The sequence below is a fragment of the Peromyscus maniculatus genome, chromosome 3, assembly GCF_049852395.1.
Source record: "Peromyscus maniculatus bairdii isolate BWxNUB_F1_BW_parent chromosome 3, HU_Pman_BW_mat_3.1, whole genome shotgun sequence".
Taxonomy (NCBI): Eukaryota; Metazoa; Chordata; class Mammalia; order Rodentia; family Cricetidae; genus Peromyscus; species Peromyscus maniculatus.
The window spans coordinates 100,512,266-100,531,991 of record NC_134854.1 but is presented as its reverse complement, the minus strand read 5'-3'; the positions used below and the strand labels follow the sequence as shown (position 1 = coordinate 100,531,991).

The 19,726-nt window shown below is 38.0% G+C and overlaps 1 non-coding gene across 1 annotated transcript; it reads left to right on the top strand.

The window, feature by feature from the left end:
- The first annotated feature begins 19,083 nt into the window (after positions 1 to 19,083).
- On the top strand, positions 19,084 to 19,187 carry LOC121828478 (U6 spliceosomal RNA). Its single transcript, XR_006070937.2, has one exon. It is a non-coding gene; the product is annotated as a U6 spliceosomal RNA (small nuclear RNA).
- The last annotated feature ends 539 nt before the right edge of the window (positions 19,188 to 19,726 follow it).

The following is a 19,726-nucleotide window of genomic DNA, read 5'->3' as shown; positions in this document are numbered from 1 at the left end:
TGCCTGAACTCCCTACTGTATCAGTAAAGTTGACTGCATGATTTGGGCCAATGATCTATTTTTGTTTTTAGAATTTCATAATGAGCACTCTATTTACATCTTTTCTTCCTCCATTCTTCCTCCTTCTCACTCCCTCTTCCAACCGCTCTTGTGTTCTTCATTCATGCCCTCTCAAATTTATGACCACTTCTATAATTATTATTATGTGCACACGTATACAGGCACACACACACACACACACACACACACACACACACGTGCACACGTGCACACACAACATACTAAACCCATTTATGGTGTTCTTTTGTACACATCTTTATACCTGACCACTTGGGGTAGAGTGACTAACCAGAAGAAAAAAGTAACCATCACTAGAGTTATGGAGGGTCAATACTGAAAAACCCCAAGCAAGAAATTAAGACTGCAGGAAGCAACTAAATGCCCCTTAAGCATTTTCCCAACAGCAAATAAGCTCTGCTCAATGTTCGTCATAGTTGAGGCAGAATTGGGACATTTATTTAAGACATGTAAGGCAAAATATGTTGCAAGATTTACAGACATGTGACTTCATGAACATCTGCATCACACTCTGACAAGATGACTTATTTTCACCATTACCCCTATCCATTAATGGAGTTATTAGTAGTGTTGTTTTATGAACAAAGACACTGGCTCTTAAAGTATCTAACATTCAACTTTGTCTATGTTGTTAGTATGTTACAGAACTAGAATTGATAATAATCCCATGTTCTCCTTATACCCTGTTTCAAAATAGAGGTCAAGCGTCTCTTAAAACTAATTCCATATTATTGAGCTTAGTATCCTTTCATTTGTGAATATTTTATCTTATAATTAGATTCCTAGAGGTTCCAAATTATTTTCCATCTGATCTAGCTTTTTAAGGAACATCTTAGATATGATATCTAGAAAACTCAAAAGATAATTTAGAAACAAAGAGAATCCATTCTTATTTTCATAATTCTGAGAATGTTGAAAATAAATAGAATGACTCAGAATGAGTATAAGTGTCTATATTATAGTTCTAGGAAACCAGAAACTAGAAGTGGAACGTGGAAATGCATGTACTCAGTGTATCAACCCTTTTCATTAAATGTAAATTGTTTGTAACTAAATTCCTTTAGAGTGGTAACAGATTCAAGGAACAGTCACCTGTGCAATAAGGAATTCAAGTTTTCTTTATTCTCTCTCTCTCTCTCTCTCTCTCTCTCTCTCTCTCTCTCTCTCTCTCTCTGTCTCTCTCTCTCTCTCTCCTATTCTATTCTTTTCTTTTCTTTTTGGAGTAATACATACTTAGATAGAAGGCTGGTCCAAAGTCTATCTCAGCTACTCACTCACTGCACATTAATTTCCTTCATATATCTTCATTAAGTTAAGAGAGATAAATGCTACTTTTAAATGGAGTTGCAAAAAAAAAAAAAAACCAAACCCTCTGTAATGTAGCATAAACATGCTGTGTAGCATCTCATGTGGTATCTACGCATGAGAAGGGTTAAATAACTAGTATTTATAGTTGACCTAGATATATAATAAGTGCTTAAGATCCCAGCAATTGGAGGCTGAGGTTGAAGGATCCAAAGTTCAAGGATAGACATGGTTACATAGACAGTTGGATACCAAATGGACTACATGGGACTCTGTCTCAAAATAAGAAAAATTAAAGAAAAATATGCATTTAATCAAACAAAAATAAAATATGCTTGTGAGAAAACTCTGGCCAACTATCTTCTTTTTTAAATAAAGCAAGTCCACTTGTTTATATCTTGTCTATAAATATTTTCATGTAGAATTGAGCAGAGATCATATGTCCTACAGGCCACAAATAATTCCTAGTTGCCTTCATACAAGGAACAAAAAAGATTATATTTAGAACATAGGGAAGAGTCCTTGAATGCTAAACTGAGAGTATAAGCCACTGATACTAGAATTTTGCTGTTGAAGTGAGACTGCCATAAAAAACTATACATTTATATTGCCATTATTTAAAATATTAAATTTTGAAATAAAAATTATTTCATATTGCTTGAGTTTTTGCAAAAATTTCATTTTCTGACTTTAAAAGTTATTGTGAGAACCCAAACAGTCATTACAATTACTTAAAGGATCACCAAATGGCTTGTACATGTACTGTAATTGCATAGGATTCTTACAAGCAAAGCCATGAAATTTGTGGTTGGATCCTATGATCATATGAGAAAAAATTGTTTTATATAGGTAAACATCATCAACCACTTTTATTTGAAGGAAATTGAATATGAAACTTTGTAAGTCTTGCCAATTTTATCAGTGTTTTATAGCAACAGTAAAATTAACAATAAACATTAAATTATTATTGCTTGTCAATATCATGGTGACATAAATATGCTGGTGGGTTTTTGTCAATCAGACACAATACTAAACATACCTGGGAATAAGAAACTTCATTTGAGAAAATACCCCCACAACATTGGCCTCTGGGCAAGTCGGTGAGGCATTTTCTTTACTAATGCCCACATTTAGGGTTGATCTCCCAACCTAAGTTAACCTAATCTAGAAAGTACCTAGAGGACATGCACAGTGATTTCTTTAATGGTGATTATAAGTCACATCATGCTCACAATCAAAATTAAACATCACATTAGCTGTGGTATACCCAACAGAGCACTTTTCATTCATGAGGAAGAAGAAGGATATGTTGGTTGCAAGAAAATAGATACAAAAGGAGAAAACCATGTCAAATAAATTGTCATATCCAGAATGACAAATACACATTTTTTTCTTGTTTGTATTTCTATATTTTATACAGATACACAAAATTATGTCTTCTATATGTGGCGTGAATGTAGAAACAAAGTTGTGTAGTGGGTAGCCATTCCAGCTTGGATCTGGAAGTTCCAACCCCCATTGAGACTCTGGCAACTGTCACGCCTACAAGACGGGGCGAGGGGAGGTGCTGGACACCCGAGAGCTGGATGGGCGAGCACTCTCTCTGGGCTTGCTCTCTGCGCCTGGACCCTGGATGGTGGAGATTGACTGTGCAGAGCTCCAGAGAACACCACTGGATTTCGATACACCTTCCCCAGACCCCCGCAACCTATCCATTCCTTCATTTGTAAGTCATCCACTAAATAAATCTTCCTTTTAACTACGTGGAGTGGCCTTTATAATTTTCCCCAATAAAGTTGTCTGGGGGTGGGAAATGAGGACTAACCTGTATTATATGCTCTTATGATCAAGTACTTATTGAGCCAAGGAGATGGTCAACACATCACGGTACTTGCCTCTGAGTAAGACATTCCATTCCCAGGACCTACATGATATAAGAGAAGAACTCCCCCTCATGTTATCCTGTGACCTCCAAAAATGTACCATAATATGGTTTCCCACATACTTACACATACATACATGAAATAAATAACATGTTTAAAGTATTTATATGTAACACAGTGCTCTCTTCAATGAACATAGAAGATGAACAATTTCAAAAATTAAAAAGAAAATAGCAAGCCAAAAAACTGTGTTCAATAACTTTAGCCAACAGGGAAGCACAAAAATGAAACTGCATTAAGATTCCATCTCAGCCCCATGAGAACTGCAAACATCAAGAAAAACATTAGCAAATGCTGGTGAGGATGTGAGGTTAAAAAACAAAACACAGAATCCTTATACACTGATGCTAGAAATGTGAAATAGAGTAGCTATAACCAAATCAGTATGGAGGTTCCTCGAAATAATTGAAAATAGAATTATGACCTTATTCAGGTCTACCACCCCTGAGTATTTACTAAAGGTAAAAGAATACAGTAGAGATATCAGCATGCCCATGTTTATGAGGTATTGCTCACAGTAACCTAGTTATGGGATCAGTTTAGATGCCCATAAACAGATACGTTAACTAAAGTATATGACTTATATACATGTGTATTATTTATTTATATAGAATAATAAAGGCATTCTGTTTACAAGAAAATGGATGGAAATGAATATTATCAAGTTAAGTGAAATAAGCCAGGATCAGAAAGACGGGTGAATTTTTTTTCACATCTGCAGACAAAAATGTAGACATGAAAGTAGAAGGCAGATAATTAGGGAATAGCAAGGGGCAGAAGGAAAGGAAGGAGGCACATGCAAAATTGCTATGCTTTACATTTTTATTTACTCATTTTAACTTCATATATAAATCTAGGTATTTTCATCATATTCACTCTCCACTCCTTTCCTGGAAGTTTTTCCAGATCACCCTCATATTCCCTCCCAAATTCACATCCTTTTACCTTTAAAACTCATAAAATCTGATTAGGGCCTCCTATGTATGTTAATGTAGGTGAGCCATCCACTAAAGCAGAGTCAACCATTCCACCAGGGGACACACCCCCGAACAAGAGTGACTCTGCCTTCCTTGGCAACTCTCAACTGCCAATAACTCCTCTGTTAGAGGTGGGAGTTCATGAGCTCCTTCCCAATCCATGCTGCAATGTTGATTGCAATGTGCAATGCATCTGTCATGTACAGAAGACAACAAAATCCATTCTTTTATACAATTCGTATGAACTATAAAGAGCATCCTAAGAAAACAAAAGTAACACACTAATTACTGTTCCTCCTAATGACAACGAGCAAGCCGAGAAGATTCTATGTATGAAAAAAGAAAGACAAGAAGACTCATTGTTTCTTCAGAGTAGTGACCAGAAAGAAAAGAGCAGATAATGGAACCAAAATTCACACAAACAACAAGGAGTTGTAGAATTAGAAAAAAGCCATAAATCTATAGCTTGCTTTATCAATAGGTACAGTAAGAAGCTAAATGAAAGTAAAATAAAAGATTGTCAGAAATCATTTTAGTAGGAATGTGATTGATACAACCAATCTTAACTTGGAAGGGGAATATATTATTTTTCATGTCCACATTCTAAAGAGAATTTCCTGAGGGCTTAGAAGAATGGAATGGAAGATGGAAAATCTATAATTGAGAATAACTCATATCCCACATGTGTGAGAGGAATGAAAGGGAGTTGTATGAGACATCATTGCAGCTTTCCCACTCTGACAAATCTTCAAGCTCCTTTCTGAGAAGCTGACAAGAAAGACAAGGAGTTTCCACAGTTTGTGAAATAAAAAGAAAAAAATGCTCAGTCAATATTGGTGAACTATGGAAAGCAAAGGCAAAGTCAGTGTGGGGACCTGTCCCAACAGCATGACTGGGACTCTCAGTAAACTCTTCTGTGCTGGGCAAATACTTGGTTGTCTATCTCTAGAGGGAGAACTGAGTGACCACTGCAGACAATACTCTCTGTCTTAGCAAAGAGATCAAATACGCAAGTCATATGTTCCTCAGCTGAGAGCATTGAACCTGGAAAGCCACTTCCTTGTTTCCTAAAACTCAGACCCAAATTCTTTCTGTTTCTGGATAGATGAGCGTTCGTGGTCTAGTGTGACTTTTTATTCTGGCCACTGTTATCTGAACAGGGAAGGAAGAGGGAGGTCGACAGCAGGAGTCAGTGATTAAGAAAGAAGAGTTCTTTAGTAGGACCCCTTTCAGGAACCATTGAGAATGTTTCAGCTTGCTTCCTCCAGCATTGGAAAGAAAAGGATGCATGTGCACATATTAGTTCACACACACACACACACACACACACACACACACACACTCACTCACTCACTCCCACCTATTCACAGAATAATATGTATTAAGTCACTGGACTCCAAAGCATAATTTTTCAATTATTATTCCCTGTGTGTCAAAAGAAAGAGTAAATGATTTCTTGCTTCATAAGCAAGCAATCTCAGATATCCAGCTGAGTTTGAAAAGGAGCAAACAACAAAGATTTCATTTCCCTGAAAAGCCAAAGGCTTCTTTATAACATGTCAGTGCAAATGGTACTTAGTAACTTACTTTCTGAGAGCCAGCAGAGGGGAATTCACATCATTTTATTCTATGAGAGATAGAACTCATTGCCCATCAAAGAATATGAAAAGCATTATTGTACAAAAATTATGAGCATTCAGAAATGTAATGTATGTTAATTCAATAGATTACACTAGATAAATAGTAACAGGATTCATTCTGCTACCTTCTCTCAGGAATAATTGACTGTCTTATTCCATGCTGTATAAAGGCTTGTTTGTGTTTTCCGTGGGCTGCTTTGACTTAACAGCCTTAGTGCTCCATGAACTCAGTCAGCAGATGAACAAAGGACCTTTGCTTGCTTCTCCAAAGCTCATAATTGTATGAGGAATAATACAGTCTTAGGAAACATGAAGAACAATTTTGCAGCCACAATATATGTAAAATAGGATAATCAGAAAACATGATGCTGTCAGTATATGATTTAAAATATAGATTTCTTTAAAATGACCATAGCTAATAAGATGAAATACTGCAAAAATGCTCAATAAATCAATGACTTGTCACAAAATAATTGGGGAAGAAACTGAATAGTTCATAATTTGGTTATAATTTTAAAAGCCTTACAACTGAATTGATTTAAAGAAAATTCATGGTTTTGCCTGAAAAGCTAATCCACTGCATCTGTCATGTTGGTAAACATTAATTACTTACTCCTCCATACCACAGTAAATTCCATGTTATTTTACTCCTAGCTCTTTTGATAGCAACACTGTATTTGGGTACCATTTACTTTTAAATTGTCTTCATGAATGGTTATTTCCTCTGGAAAGCTTGTTTCTTTTTTTTTCTTCTCTATTGCTGTGATAAATGTAAATCAAGACCTATCAGGCAAAAGTAAATCAAGAAATAAGTGGTTTATTTTGGCTTATCATTCCAGTGAAGACAAAGAATAGCACCAGTCAAACAAAGCATGGAAACAAGAGCAGGCCAATCACTACACAGGAAGTAGATAGAGAACAGGAAGTGGGGCCACGATATAAAACTTCAAGTGTGTCCCCAGTGACATATTTCCTCCAGCAAGGCTCTACCTCCTAAAGCATCCATAACCATTTCAAGTTGTATCAGTCACCAACTGGGGACCAAGTGTTCAAATACATGAGCCTATGGGGGACATTCCTCATCAAAACCATCACACCTTGACTCCTTTATTGAAGCTCATTCTAGGTTATTCATTATTAGAATTTGGGAGACATAATGAGAATTCGTGGGAAAGCAATTGTGTGCTGGATAGGCACTGAGATCTTTAGTATCCATGCAATAAAGGAATAAGCACTGAGGATCTTACTGAGACTGAAATAAAAATAAAATAAATGATGGAATGACAATGGAGAAGAGATTTCCTCAGCAGGTGCTTTGTGAATATAGAGATACATTGTAATTTTTTTAACTGCCTATTTTCTGAAACAATTAGAAACCTTCCCCAGGAATGACATTAAGACAAATAATTTATAACACAAATCATTAAACCATAAGCAACTTTATTAAATAGCTTCCCATTGGTGGCCCAATCAAAAACAGCTGGCTTAACTGCTGGATAGCAATAGAAAATAAAATAAAATTTTCTTTGTAATCAAAATAACTTCTTTCATATTTGTAACAAGTTTTTTATATTATTATTTAAAGCAACCCAAGGAAAACAAATCAGCCTAATTAATGCTGACAATTTTGCTCTGACAAAAATCCAAACAGGTGTCTGCTTCACAAAGGCTCCAAATGCTGTGTAGACATAGAGCTAGCATATTCTGTGTGATTATCATGTGCTATGTATGATTCTCAAAGCTTTATTTCTGTTACCTCATTCAGTCTTCACAAAAATCCTGAACATATGGAGGATCATATATATAATTTTATATAAATGTGGACCAAGAATACATGAGTTCCTCATTCAGAAAGAAATCAAGAATAGCTCTTCTTTTGTCAGACACACACACACACACACACACACACACACACACACACACACACACATCATTTAAAAATATTTTCTTTCTATTTACATACCAATCCCTGTTCCCCCTCCCTCCTCCTCTCCTGCTCCCCCCACTTACCCACATCCTACCCCCAACCCCTCCTCATAGAGAGTAAGGCCTCCCTTGGGTAGTCAACACAGGCTGTTATACCATGGTGGGGCCAGATCTAGCCTCTCCCTCCTGCATCAAGGCGGAATAAGGCATTGCTCCATAGGGAATGGGGTCTAAAAAGCTAGTTTGTGTACCCTGGGTAAGTCCTGGTCCCATTGCCAGGGGACCCACAAACACTTCAAGCCATGCAACTTTCACCTGCATTCAGAGGGCCTAGTTCAGTACCATACAGGCTCCCCAGCTGTCAGTCCAGAGTCCATGAGCTCCCATTAGCTTGGGTCAGCTATTTTTGTGATTTTTTTCCCATCACGATTCTGATGCACTTCTTCCCCCTCCGCCCCAGCTCTTATAACTATCCTTCCTTCCTTCAACTGAACTCCAGGATCTTGGCCAAGTATTTGTGGTGTCTGCATCTACTTCCATTGGTCACTGGATGGATGTGGGTTCTATGATGACAATTAGGATAGACACCAATCTGAGTGCAGGGGAAGGCAAGTTCAAGAACCCTCTTCACCATTGCTATGAATCTTAGCTAAGGACAATCTTGTGAGTTCCTGTAGTTTTCTCTAGCTGCAGATTTCTCCCCATCCCCTCAATGGTACAGTCTGTCAAGATATCTCTTTCAATGCTCTCCGTCCCTGTCTCTCCCCCATGTTCCCACCTCCCATCCCCTCCCCTCTATTCCCTTCCCCTCAGTTTGCCCAGGAGATCTTAATCCTTTCCCTTTCCTGGGGTGATCCATGTGTGTCCCTCTTAGTGTCCTCCTCTTTAACTAGCTTCTCTGGGGTTGTGGATTGTAGCCTGGTTATCCTTTGCTTTGCTTCTAACATTCACTTATGAGTGAGTCCATACTGTGTTTGTCTTTCTGGGTCTGGGTTACCTCACTCAGGATGATTTTTTTCTAGTTCCATCTATTTGCCTACAAATTTCATGATGACATTGCTTTTTACCACTGCATAATACTCCATTGTGTAAATGCACAGCATTTTCTTTTTCCATTCTTCGGTTGAAGGGCATCTAGGTTGTTTCCAGGTTCTAGCTATTACAAGTAATGCTGCTATGAACATGGTTGAGCCAATGCCCTTGTGGTGTGGTTGAGCAACTTTTGGGTATATGCCCAGAAGTGGAATTGCTGGGTCTTGAGGTAGGTGGATTCCCAATTTTCTGAGATACCACCACACTGATTTCCAGAGTGTCTGTACAAGATTGCATTCCCACCAGCAGTTGAGGAGTATTCCCCTTTCTCCACATCTTCTCCAACATAAGCTGTCATCTGTATTTTTTATGTTAGTCACCGACAGGTGTAAGATGATATCTCACAGTCATTTTGATTTGCGTTTCCCTGATGGCTAAGGATGTTAAACATTTCCTTAAATGTCTTTCAACCATTTGAGATTCTTCTGTTGAGAATTTTCTGTTAAGCTCTGTAGCCTATTTTTTAATTGAATTATTTGATATTTTGCTGTCTAGTTTCTTGAGTTCTTTATATATTTTGGAGATTAGCTGTCTATCTGATGTAGGAATTAGTAAAGATCTTTTCCCATTCTGTAGGCTGCCTTTTGTCTTATTGACAGTGTCCTCATTGACATTTATTATTTGTTGCTCTCAGTGTCTGTGCTACTGGTGTGATATTCAGGAAATGGTCTCCTGTACCAATGCATTCAAGGCTATTTCCCTCTTTCTCTTCTATGAGATTCAGTGTAAATGGATTTATGTTGAGATCTTTGATCCATATGGACTTGAGTTTTGTGCATGGTGATAGATATGGATCTATTTGCATTCTTCTACATGTAGATATCTAGTTAAGTCAGCATCATTTGTTGAAGATGCTTTCTGTTTTTCCATTGTGTAATTTTGGCTTCTTTGCCAAAAATCAGGTGCTCCTGGGTGTGTGGATTAATTTCAGGGTCTTCAATTCAACTCCATTGATCAATGTGTCTGTTTTTATGCCAATACCAAGCTATTTTTATTATTATAGATCTATAGTAGAGCTTGAAGTCAGAGATGGTGACACCACTGGAAGTTCCTTTATTGTATAAGATTGTTTCATCTATCCTAGGTTTTTTTGTTTTTCCAAATGAAGTTGAGTTTTGTTCTTTCACGATCTGTGGAAAATTGCATTGGGATTTTGATGGGGGTTGCATTTAATTTGTAGATTGCTTTTGGTAAAATAGCCCTTTTTACTATGTTGATCCTACCTGTCCACGAACATGGGAGACCTTTCTATTTTCTGTTATCATCTTCAATTTCTTTCTTTAAAGATATAAAGCTCTTGTCATACAGGTCCTTTACTTGTTTGGTTAGAGTTACCCCAAGTTATTTTATATTATTTGTGGCTATTGTAAAGGGTGATGGTTCTCTGATTTCCTTCTCAACCTATTTATTATTTGTATATAGAAGGGCTACTGATTTTTTTAGTTAATCTTGTATCCTGCCACATTACTGAAGGTGTTTATCAGCTGTAGGAGTTCCTTGGTGGAACTTTTGGGGTCACATATGTAGACTGTCATATCATCTGCAATAGCAAAAGTTTGACTTCTTCTTTTCTAATTTGTATCCCCTTGATCTCCGTTTGTTATGTTATTGCTCCAGCTGGAACTTGGAGTACTATATTGAATATGTATGGAGAAAGTGGACAACCTTGACTTGTTCCTGGTTTTAGTGGAATCACTTTGAGTTTTTTGCCATTTAATGTTTAATTTGATTTTGGCTATCAGCTTTCCGTAAATAACCTTTATTATGTTTAGGTATGGTCTTTGAATTCCTGATCTCTCTAAAACCTTTATCGTAAAGGGGTGATGAATTTTGCCAAAGGCTTTTTCAGCATCTAATGAGATGTTCATGTAGTTTTTTTTTCTTTCAGTCTGTTCATATGGTGGATTACATTGACAGATTTTCATATGTTGAATCATCTCTGCATCTCTGGGATAAAGCCTACCTGATCATGGTGGATGATATTTTTTTATGTATTCTTGGATTCGATTTGCTGGTATTTTATTGAAAATTTTTGCATCAATGTTAATGAGAGAAATTGGTCTGTAATTCTCTTTCTTAGTTGCATCTTTATGTGATTTGGGTATCAGGGTAATAACTGTAGTCTCATAAAAAGAGTTTGGCAATGTTCCTTCTGTTTCTATTGTTCAGAACAATTTCAGGAGACACGCCTCTTTTAACTGAACATGGTGTGTTTCATTTGCTATTTAGTATTTTATTTCTGCATACATTAGGTACCTCATTTCACTGATGAGATAGTAGTGGTAAACGATAGAAAGCATATATGTGATCTTGGTAGCTGGTTCAGGGAGAGGCATATGATACATTCAAAGCCAATGAAACACAGTGTGATGCCACTGAGAATCCTACAAAGAAGACTTATTTTTTTTCTTGAACTTGGATGTAGGAAGGTCTGAGCTCCAAAGATGTTGCCACCATTACTCTTCTATGTGAATCAGAGCTGAAGGGCAGGGAATAGAAGGAAGAGCCAAACTGGATCTGTGACTTACTGTGAATTTCTGGTCATGATATACCTTTTTGGGAGTCTCTCAATTCCATTAACACATAAATTCCATCCATGTTGGCAGCTACAGCTGGATTTGCAGTTCAGTGAACAACTAAAATTTCTGCTTTTATCTACCATTGAATAATCATTCTGCTACACTCTCATAATGTGTTGCCTTCATTGTTAATAAAAGGCTGATTGGCTAATGGCTAGGCCAGATTTGGGGTGCAGAGAAAATGCTGGGAAGAAGGGCAGAGTCAGAGGAGATGCCATGAGTTCCAGAGCGAGCACGATTGGGAGTACATACATGAGGTAAACAAGCCTCAGGGCAGCACATAGATGAATAGAAATGGGTTAATTTTAGTTATAAGAGCTTGATAAAAAACAAACCTAAGCTATTGGCTGAGCATTTATAGTTAATATTAAGTCTCTGTGTGGTTATTTGTAGGCCGCCTTATGGGACAGAGCTGGTCAGTGGTCTAGACAGAAAACTCTGCCTACATTTTTCCTTATGTCCCATAGAGATGCCACAGAACTTATAACTATAACTTGGTTACCTTGCATAGGTATGGAATTTGGCAGATGTGAGTAAGCTGAAGAGCATCATGTCAGGACATTAACCTGGATTACCCATGTGAAGACAATCTAATGAAAAGGAGGTAAGAGCATCAGAATCAGAAAATAAGATATTCTTGGAAGGCACAGGTTTGCTTTGTTGAGAGTCATCAGACAAGAAGATGTGGATCAAGCTACAAATGTTAGAAATCACCATGGCATAAATCTGCCAGATTAGCTGAACACAATTTAAAAAATCCATTTCATAATTCATTCCTAAAATTTTTGTTGCATTTTTTGCTTGGAGAGTATGTGTGTATATGTATGTGTAGGGTATGCCACAGCACGTATATAGAGGTCGGACAACAGCTGAGAGGAATCAGTTACTTCTTTCCACTCTGTGAAACCCAAGGATTGAACTCGGATCATCAGCCTTAGTTGCAATGACTTTTATACTTATCAATCTCCATAGCCTTAAAAAATTGTACATTATTTACTTGTGTGTGTGTGTGTGTGTGTGTGTGTGTGTGTGTGTGTGTGTGTGTAGGTATGATAGGGTGGTGCACATGCCACAGTATGAATATAGTGTTCAGAGAACAACTTATAGGTGTCGTTCGCTCCTTCTACCATGTGAGTCCTGGGGAAACAAAGTCACATCCTCAGTCTTGCCAGCAAATGCTTTTACCTGCTGAGCTATCTCATCAACACCCATTTCACACTTCAGACCTTGGAATGGTAAGCTTAATTTATCCCTTTAAGTCTTTAAATATATACTAACTTAGCAGCAATGTAGCTCTTATCGAATGAATCTTGACACATAGTTATACCAGGATACAGAACTGACCCTAATTTATATAAGTATAAATGAGAATCAGAAAGATTTTTATTAGCCACAAAAAGAGAGACTTGCTTCCTATTTCCTATGCATGTCTAAGAAAATAAACTTGCAGGAAGTTATCTTTTTACCAGTTCATTATTTGATCATAATTTTTACCCAATACTCCAGCTTTTGTCTGCTCTAGAGAATTTATTGCCTGCATTACTTTTAGAACAAGTTCCAGTGTCTAGTGAGGAAGTAACTGCTGGGGATTCTAAAGTTTTAGAAACAGACTCATTAGAACAAGGATTCTCTATCTTTCTTCCACTCACCACACCCCTTAGGGAAAAGTACACCCACATCAGACAGAGTGAATTGTAAGTGCACGAGGCTGATCTTTGCTGGCTTCTGTTGCCAGGCTCATTATTAACAGTAACTACCATATGATGCTCTTCTATTCAACACAAGAGCAGAGAGGTGCGTAGTCCCAGCTCAGTTAACATAGACATAGAAAAAAATAATATGCTCAGTGTACATGTGCCTGGATTCTTACCTCTCATGTTCACAACTATGGGATATATCTGGGGGACTGTTGGTGGACTCCCTGATGGGAATATTTTTTATGGAGGATGCTACAAATTATTTTTAAAAAAATGGCACCTCCAGGGAAGAGCTCCCTCCACGTTACCAGAGGAAAGAGTAATTCTGATGCTAACGTAGAATGTATTGCTCAGAGTTGGACTCTGGCTGAGCCCCCATGGGCTCAGATCTGGCTCTGAAGAGGAAGAAGCTATGATTTCAAAAAGAGTGAAAAAGCAAGAAGTTTCTTCAGAGGCCACAGACATGCAAATATCCTAATTTAACGTGGACACTAGGGTCAGCCCTGAGCACTTAGAATCTATCAGAAAGCCTTGTAAGACTCAGCTGTGATATATTGATGGCCGGTATGTCTCAGCTCCAGCAGGAATGGAACTTGCTTCCAAGGGAGAGGGCACAGCTCATAGTGGATGCAATCCTGCAATGTCCAGAACACAAAGCTTCTTCAGAGACAAGAACTGAAACAATACAGTGAAGGGAAGGAAGACAGATTTGTTCCTAGAGACAACAAAGAAAACAATGGACCACTCAGGCCATAGTTGGTAAGGAAATAGATCTCACTGCAGCTCCTGTGTTTGAAGTTTTGCTTCCAAAGGCAACATAGCCATATCCCATCCAAATAAAACATGATCACTGATGTTTATGTTTTTTTGGCCTCGAATTACTCTCCCCATGTTCAGAAAAGCAGCACAAGGTCTTATTCAGTCTTTTCCTCTCATATGTTTATATATAGGCAGAAACACATGTATTCATAACACACACACACACACACACACACACACACACTTTAGAATCCCAGACTTCTGTAATTTATATTTGTTTACCATTGTAAGCAGAACTGGTATAGATGCTAACAAAGGAAAAAAAAATTTGCTTTGTTTGTTCCAGAAGTAGTAAATGTACAAATGCTGTTAATATCAAGACAAAAGACTGTATCAAATTCTGTAAGAGATACCTCATGTACTTTAGGGCAGAAAGAGAAAGCAGTGATGTATTGGAGGTGTGCTCTTGAAAACTAGTTTCTGGCATAGGAAAATGGGATGGGGGCTTAGTTAATGATCTTCCATGTGTAATATAAATTTATTATTTTAGTAGTAATGAGTTAATACCCTTGAGTTGGTCACAGTAACAGAAGTACAACGTGAAATCCCTAAGTCAATATGTATGGAAGCAATGAGATATCTTATCTGACCATGGGAAAAAAAGAGGGAAAAAAGAAAGACCTCACAGTGGTTATTCTCATTGATTAATCTTTGTATTTCATTTTTATGTGTGTGTGTGTGTGTGTGTGTGTGTGTGTGTGTGTGTGTGTGTGTGTATGTGTGTATGAGCACAGACACTTACAGGGACCAGAAACCAGCAACAGGTCCCCTGGAACTGGAGTTACAGGTAGGATTTGCTGACTAATATGGGCCCTAGGAATCAAACTCTAGTCCTCTGCAAGAGCAGCAAGTGCTTTTATCTGCTGCACATCTCTCCAACCCCTCCCCTTAGTTTCTTGATAAAATTTTATTTACCTACATTAAGGATATTTAAAGGTGATTTTTTTTTTATTACAACAATGGAGGAAAGGAAGGGCACTAATCTTGTCTTATCCTCATTTGACAATTCACATCATTCTTCTGACTACATGCCCATGGTGGCCTTTAAAGGATTCACCTTTGAAAAGTTGAGTATTGTAAATAATTCCATCCCCTAGAGGTGTAAGGTACAAGAAGTGTCTTTCTCCAGGGGCCAGGGAGCTAACCCTCTGAAATGTAATCACCAAGAGAGTAAGAGAGAAATAGGTATTACATGGTACATAGTATGCATAGGTATGCAAAGGTCATAACCAACCCCATTGTTTTCTATGCTGTTTTAAAAATAGGTTAAAGGACAAGATGGCTAGCAACACATCTCTGTGGAGAGAAAAGGTCTGACTTCATAATAGCCAATCAGCAAACACTAATGACCTAGTCCCTTTGGCCCACCAATTTGCCAAGTGCCCTCTGAATTCTCCCATTTACTCTCCACTGATTTAAAATCCCTGCCTTTTTGTTTGATTGCAGTTGAGTTTAACCTCTTTTCCTCCTATTCAGTAGTCTTTATCACTTTACAAAAAAAAAATTCTTAAGTTTTCCTTCGCTCTTTAATTGATGGAGTTTTTCTTTCATAAGAATAAGCTCTGAGCCGGGCGGTGGTGGTGCACGCCTTTAATCCCAGCACTCGGGAGGCAGAGCCAGGAGGATCTTTGTGAGTTCATGGCCAGCCTGGGCTACCAAGTGAGTTCCAGGAAAGGCACAAAGCTACACAGAGAAACCCTGTCTCAAACAAACAAACAAACAAACAAACAAAAAAGAATAAGCTCTGTAGTCATGGTTTAGGAGTCCAATTTATGCATTCTATTATTTTGAATGTAACCTCAGATGTAACCAATCCATGCTCAATTAATTAATAACTAGCATGAGTTTATCCCTGTGTCCTTTAATAATAAGAAAACGTCAACCTTCTCATGCTAAGAAATAGTATTCATCTGGGAAATATTTAAGTCAACCAGAGAGGGACTTTAAGCAGAAAAGGCTTTTTCTTGTTTCATTTTTGGGGTGTCTGTCTGGTCACCAGCCTTTCCACTCATTTCTTCCTCCAGCCTTCTTCAATATTCTTTAATAAATATTCTCTAATATTGAGTTCCTCTTTTATTCTAACTTAATCATGGTAAAACTCAAGTGTTCCATATCAAAACCTAAATACATTTATAATAACGTATATACTTTGTAGAACTGGGCTATCCCATAATTTTTTTCAATAGGTGGTAAAGTCTGAAACTAGAGAAATGATAACCTACCTGTGAGGGCTAGTGCTGATTACGGGCTTGACAAGATCTAGAGTCTCCTAGGAGATGAGCTTCTGGTGCAGGGAAGTTTCTTGGTTGTACAAGTTGGGAAGACTGCTCCACTGTGGCTAGGATCAGTCCCTGGATAGGATCCTGGAGGGTATAAAACTGGAGAATGGGTTCTGGCCAGCAGGATGCATTCATTCATCAGTCTGTGTTTCCTGACTATGCATTCCATGTGAAGATTTGCATTAAGCACTTGCTTCCTTGGCTTCCCCACCTTGTCTAACTATGTCTTGGACTGTGAGCTAAAGGGAAATTTTCTTCCTTAAATTGCTCTAGGAAGAATATTGTATCACAACAAGAGGAAAAGAAACCAATATACTATATTGCTAAATGGGTCAAGGGATTGGAAATATTTGAGTATGGATGCTAAAAGACAGGTCTAGGAAATACTGTATACTCAGTCATGTGCTTCCTTGACCCACTGAAGGGCAATGCTCTGAAACATTGTTAAAGATGTTAGCCAGGCCCTGAAAGCATTTTCTTAGAGTACCCAGGTCTTTTGAATTTATTTTTCTTATTTTTCTATGACAAGGAAATGAGAATAGTTCTCAGCATGGCATTTTGTTGATTAAATCGGGCTTCCACAGCCATGCAAGTCAAAAATATTTCCCCCCTCAGAGCACCTTTAATCGCCTATCATTCATGTTTAAGGAGAGAAATAAAAGAGAGGGAGAAATAAAACTACATTGTGTAAAAGGAAGATAAAACCCCATTGTGTTCAAGTGTCTCAAGCATAAAGCCTTCAGAACTCGACCGTCATCTAACAGCTTGGCTTTATAGGCAGAAACCTTCCCTGTTTGCAAAGCAATTAACTCTTTCAGACCTCTAAGGGGAGGACAGTCCTGTTTATCACTCATCTTGTGGGTTCTGCTGGAGGTTTTTCAAGCTATAATGCAGCCAATTACCCCTCTTTGGAGTTGTTTTCTATCTCTAGGAAGGTTTTTGATGTTTTATCACAACACTTTATTCAAAGAAAAAGTGAAAATGTACTGTAAATATTTGGGTGTTTCATACTGATAGCATCTCTCTGGTTGCAGCAAATGGCTTGGCAAGCTTCCCTACACAATAACCATACACCACAACAATACCAATGGCAACTGAGCAGGAATTTTCCAGTTCAGTAATGAACTCCATCTATTGCTGGGACTCTAAAAGACTAAATATAAATAAAACAATCCCTTTAGACTATTAAGTGTGTTCTTATTACAAGCTAATGCCACATAAGCCAATAGATAGGTGGAAAAACATATTTTGCTATATTAATTAGCACATAGGATTCGGTGTTATAGAGGCCCCAGAAATCACAACTGGCTTCATTATTTTGTCCTTGTGTGACTTTGGCCAATGTGCTCTCCAAGCCTGTTTTATTGCCCATAAAACAAGCCTATGGAAACTTACCTCAGATGACTCTTTAGAAACCTGGAAGAAAAACTTTCAATAAATCTTAAACATTATAGATGTGGTATATACATATTATTGGCAAAATTTTTGATGATCATGATCCAGTAAAGCTGGTCTGAGGTGGTCAATGGAGAAACACAGGATGGAAAACAGAGGCATGGCATCATCTGACCAGCTAAAATATGAGACTTCTCAGGAAAGCAATTTGAATTTGGCTTTATAAAGTTAGTAGACCTCTTGCTGGTTCTTGCTGATAGTAGCCTTATATTTAATATAAAGGTGAAAATCAGGAAGTCAATTCTGATAATACTGAACACACATGTCTGATCTTTAGAACAAACTATATTCAAATGAAGAGGGTGGGAAATGTCATCACTTAGGATTTTGGGCATTGGGGGAAGAATTAGATAAAATATTCTAAAAGAAAATAATTATTTTAAATCTATCATTTTCAATTAATATGAAATGTTGTCTCCCAGCAAAATATGAGTGCACAGTGTTGGAGAACTGAATGGGTTATAATGGATAATAATGAAGGTTAATGATCAGAGCTAGACTTTGTAGGTACACATGCAAGTGTGGAAGCTAAGTCTACAAAGGACTTAGGTTTCTATTGCTCACCAATAATACAGAAGATAGTGTCTTGTTTCTTACAGATCAAGAATCTCCAGTCACCTAGCCACTATATGTCAATTAAACTTGGCTCTGAAGAAATCTTAAGGAGGTGAGTGAGAAGCAGGAGGTCTGACAGCATACCTCAGGTCAAGTCTCCACTCTACCCCTTATGTCAGCATGACATTGAAAAGCTCTCCTGTGTTCTCTAAGTCAGTTTCCTCAGCTGTGCAATACACACACACACACACACACACACACACACACACACACACACACACAGAGAGAGAGAGAGAGAGAGAGAGAGAGATATGAAAAGAGAACTATCATTCCCAAGTGGCTATTTTGAGTGGGTATGATTTTTTTTAACTTTTTTCATTTTATTTTATTTTATTTTACAATACAATTCAGTTGTACATATCAGCCATGGATTCCCTTGTTCTCCCCATTCCTGCCCCTCTCCCCTTCCCCCTAGCCCACCCTCCATTCCCACCTCCTCCAGGGCAAAGCCTCCCCCGAGGACTGAGATCAACCTGGCAGACTCAGTCCAGGCAGGTTTAGTCCCCTCCTCCCAGGTCAAGCCAAGTGACCCTGCATAAGCCCCAGGTTTCAAACAGCCAATTCATGCAATGAGCCCAGGACCTGGTCCCACTGCCTGGATGCCTCCCAAAAAGATCAAGCCAATCAACTGCCTTACCCATTCAGAGGGCCTGATCTAGTTGGGGGCCCCTCAACCATGTGCTCGCTTCGCCAGCACATATACTAAAATTGGAACGATACAGAGATTAGCATGGCCCCTGCGCAAGGATGACACGCAAATTTATGAAGGGTATGATTCTTTTTAAGAACACTCAGAATAGTATGGGACATACAGTAAAAGACCTTTCAAAATTTGTTTCTTTCATGTTTCTTTTTCTCTCTCTTCCTTGGCTCTTTAATTAGCTCCATAACACATGGTTTACCAGTAAAACACAGCAACCTCCACAACCTCCACTTGCTTTTGTACCTATTACATACCCTCTTCCAAAACTCTATAACATACTTTCTTCCAAAAACCCCAGTGGATTTCAGATAAGTTCTGGACATTACCCATGACAGCATTCCTACTTGACTTTCTTTCTGCCATGTCCAGACTTCTCTTCACAACTGTGACATTACAGTAAGTGATAAACCATGGTGAATTTGTATTTGAAAAGAAGTCCAATCCAAGTGTCTGGCATAATATGTATATTATATAATTGGGCACATTTTATGATGATGGCAATTCAGTAAGCCCATACGAATTTATCATTAGAGAAACACAAGCTTGGAAAATATGGCAGGCCACCATCTTATTAGCAAAATAGTTGATGCCCTCTAACCTCATTTTCACTGTGAACAC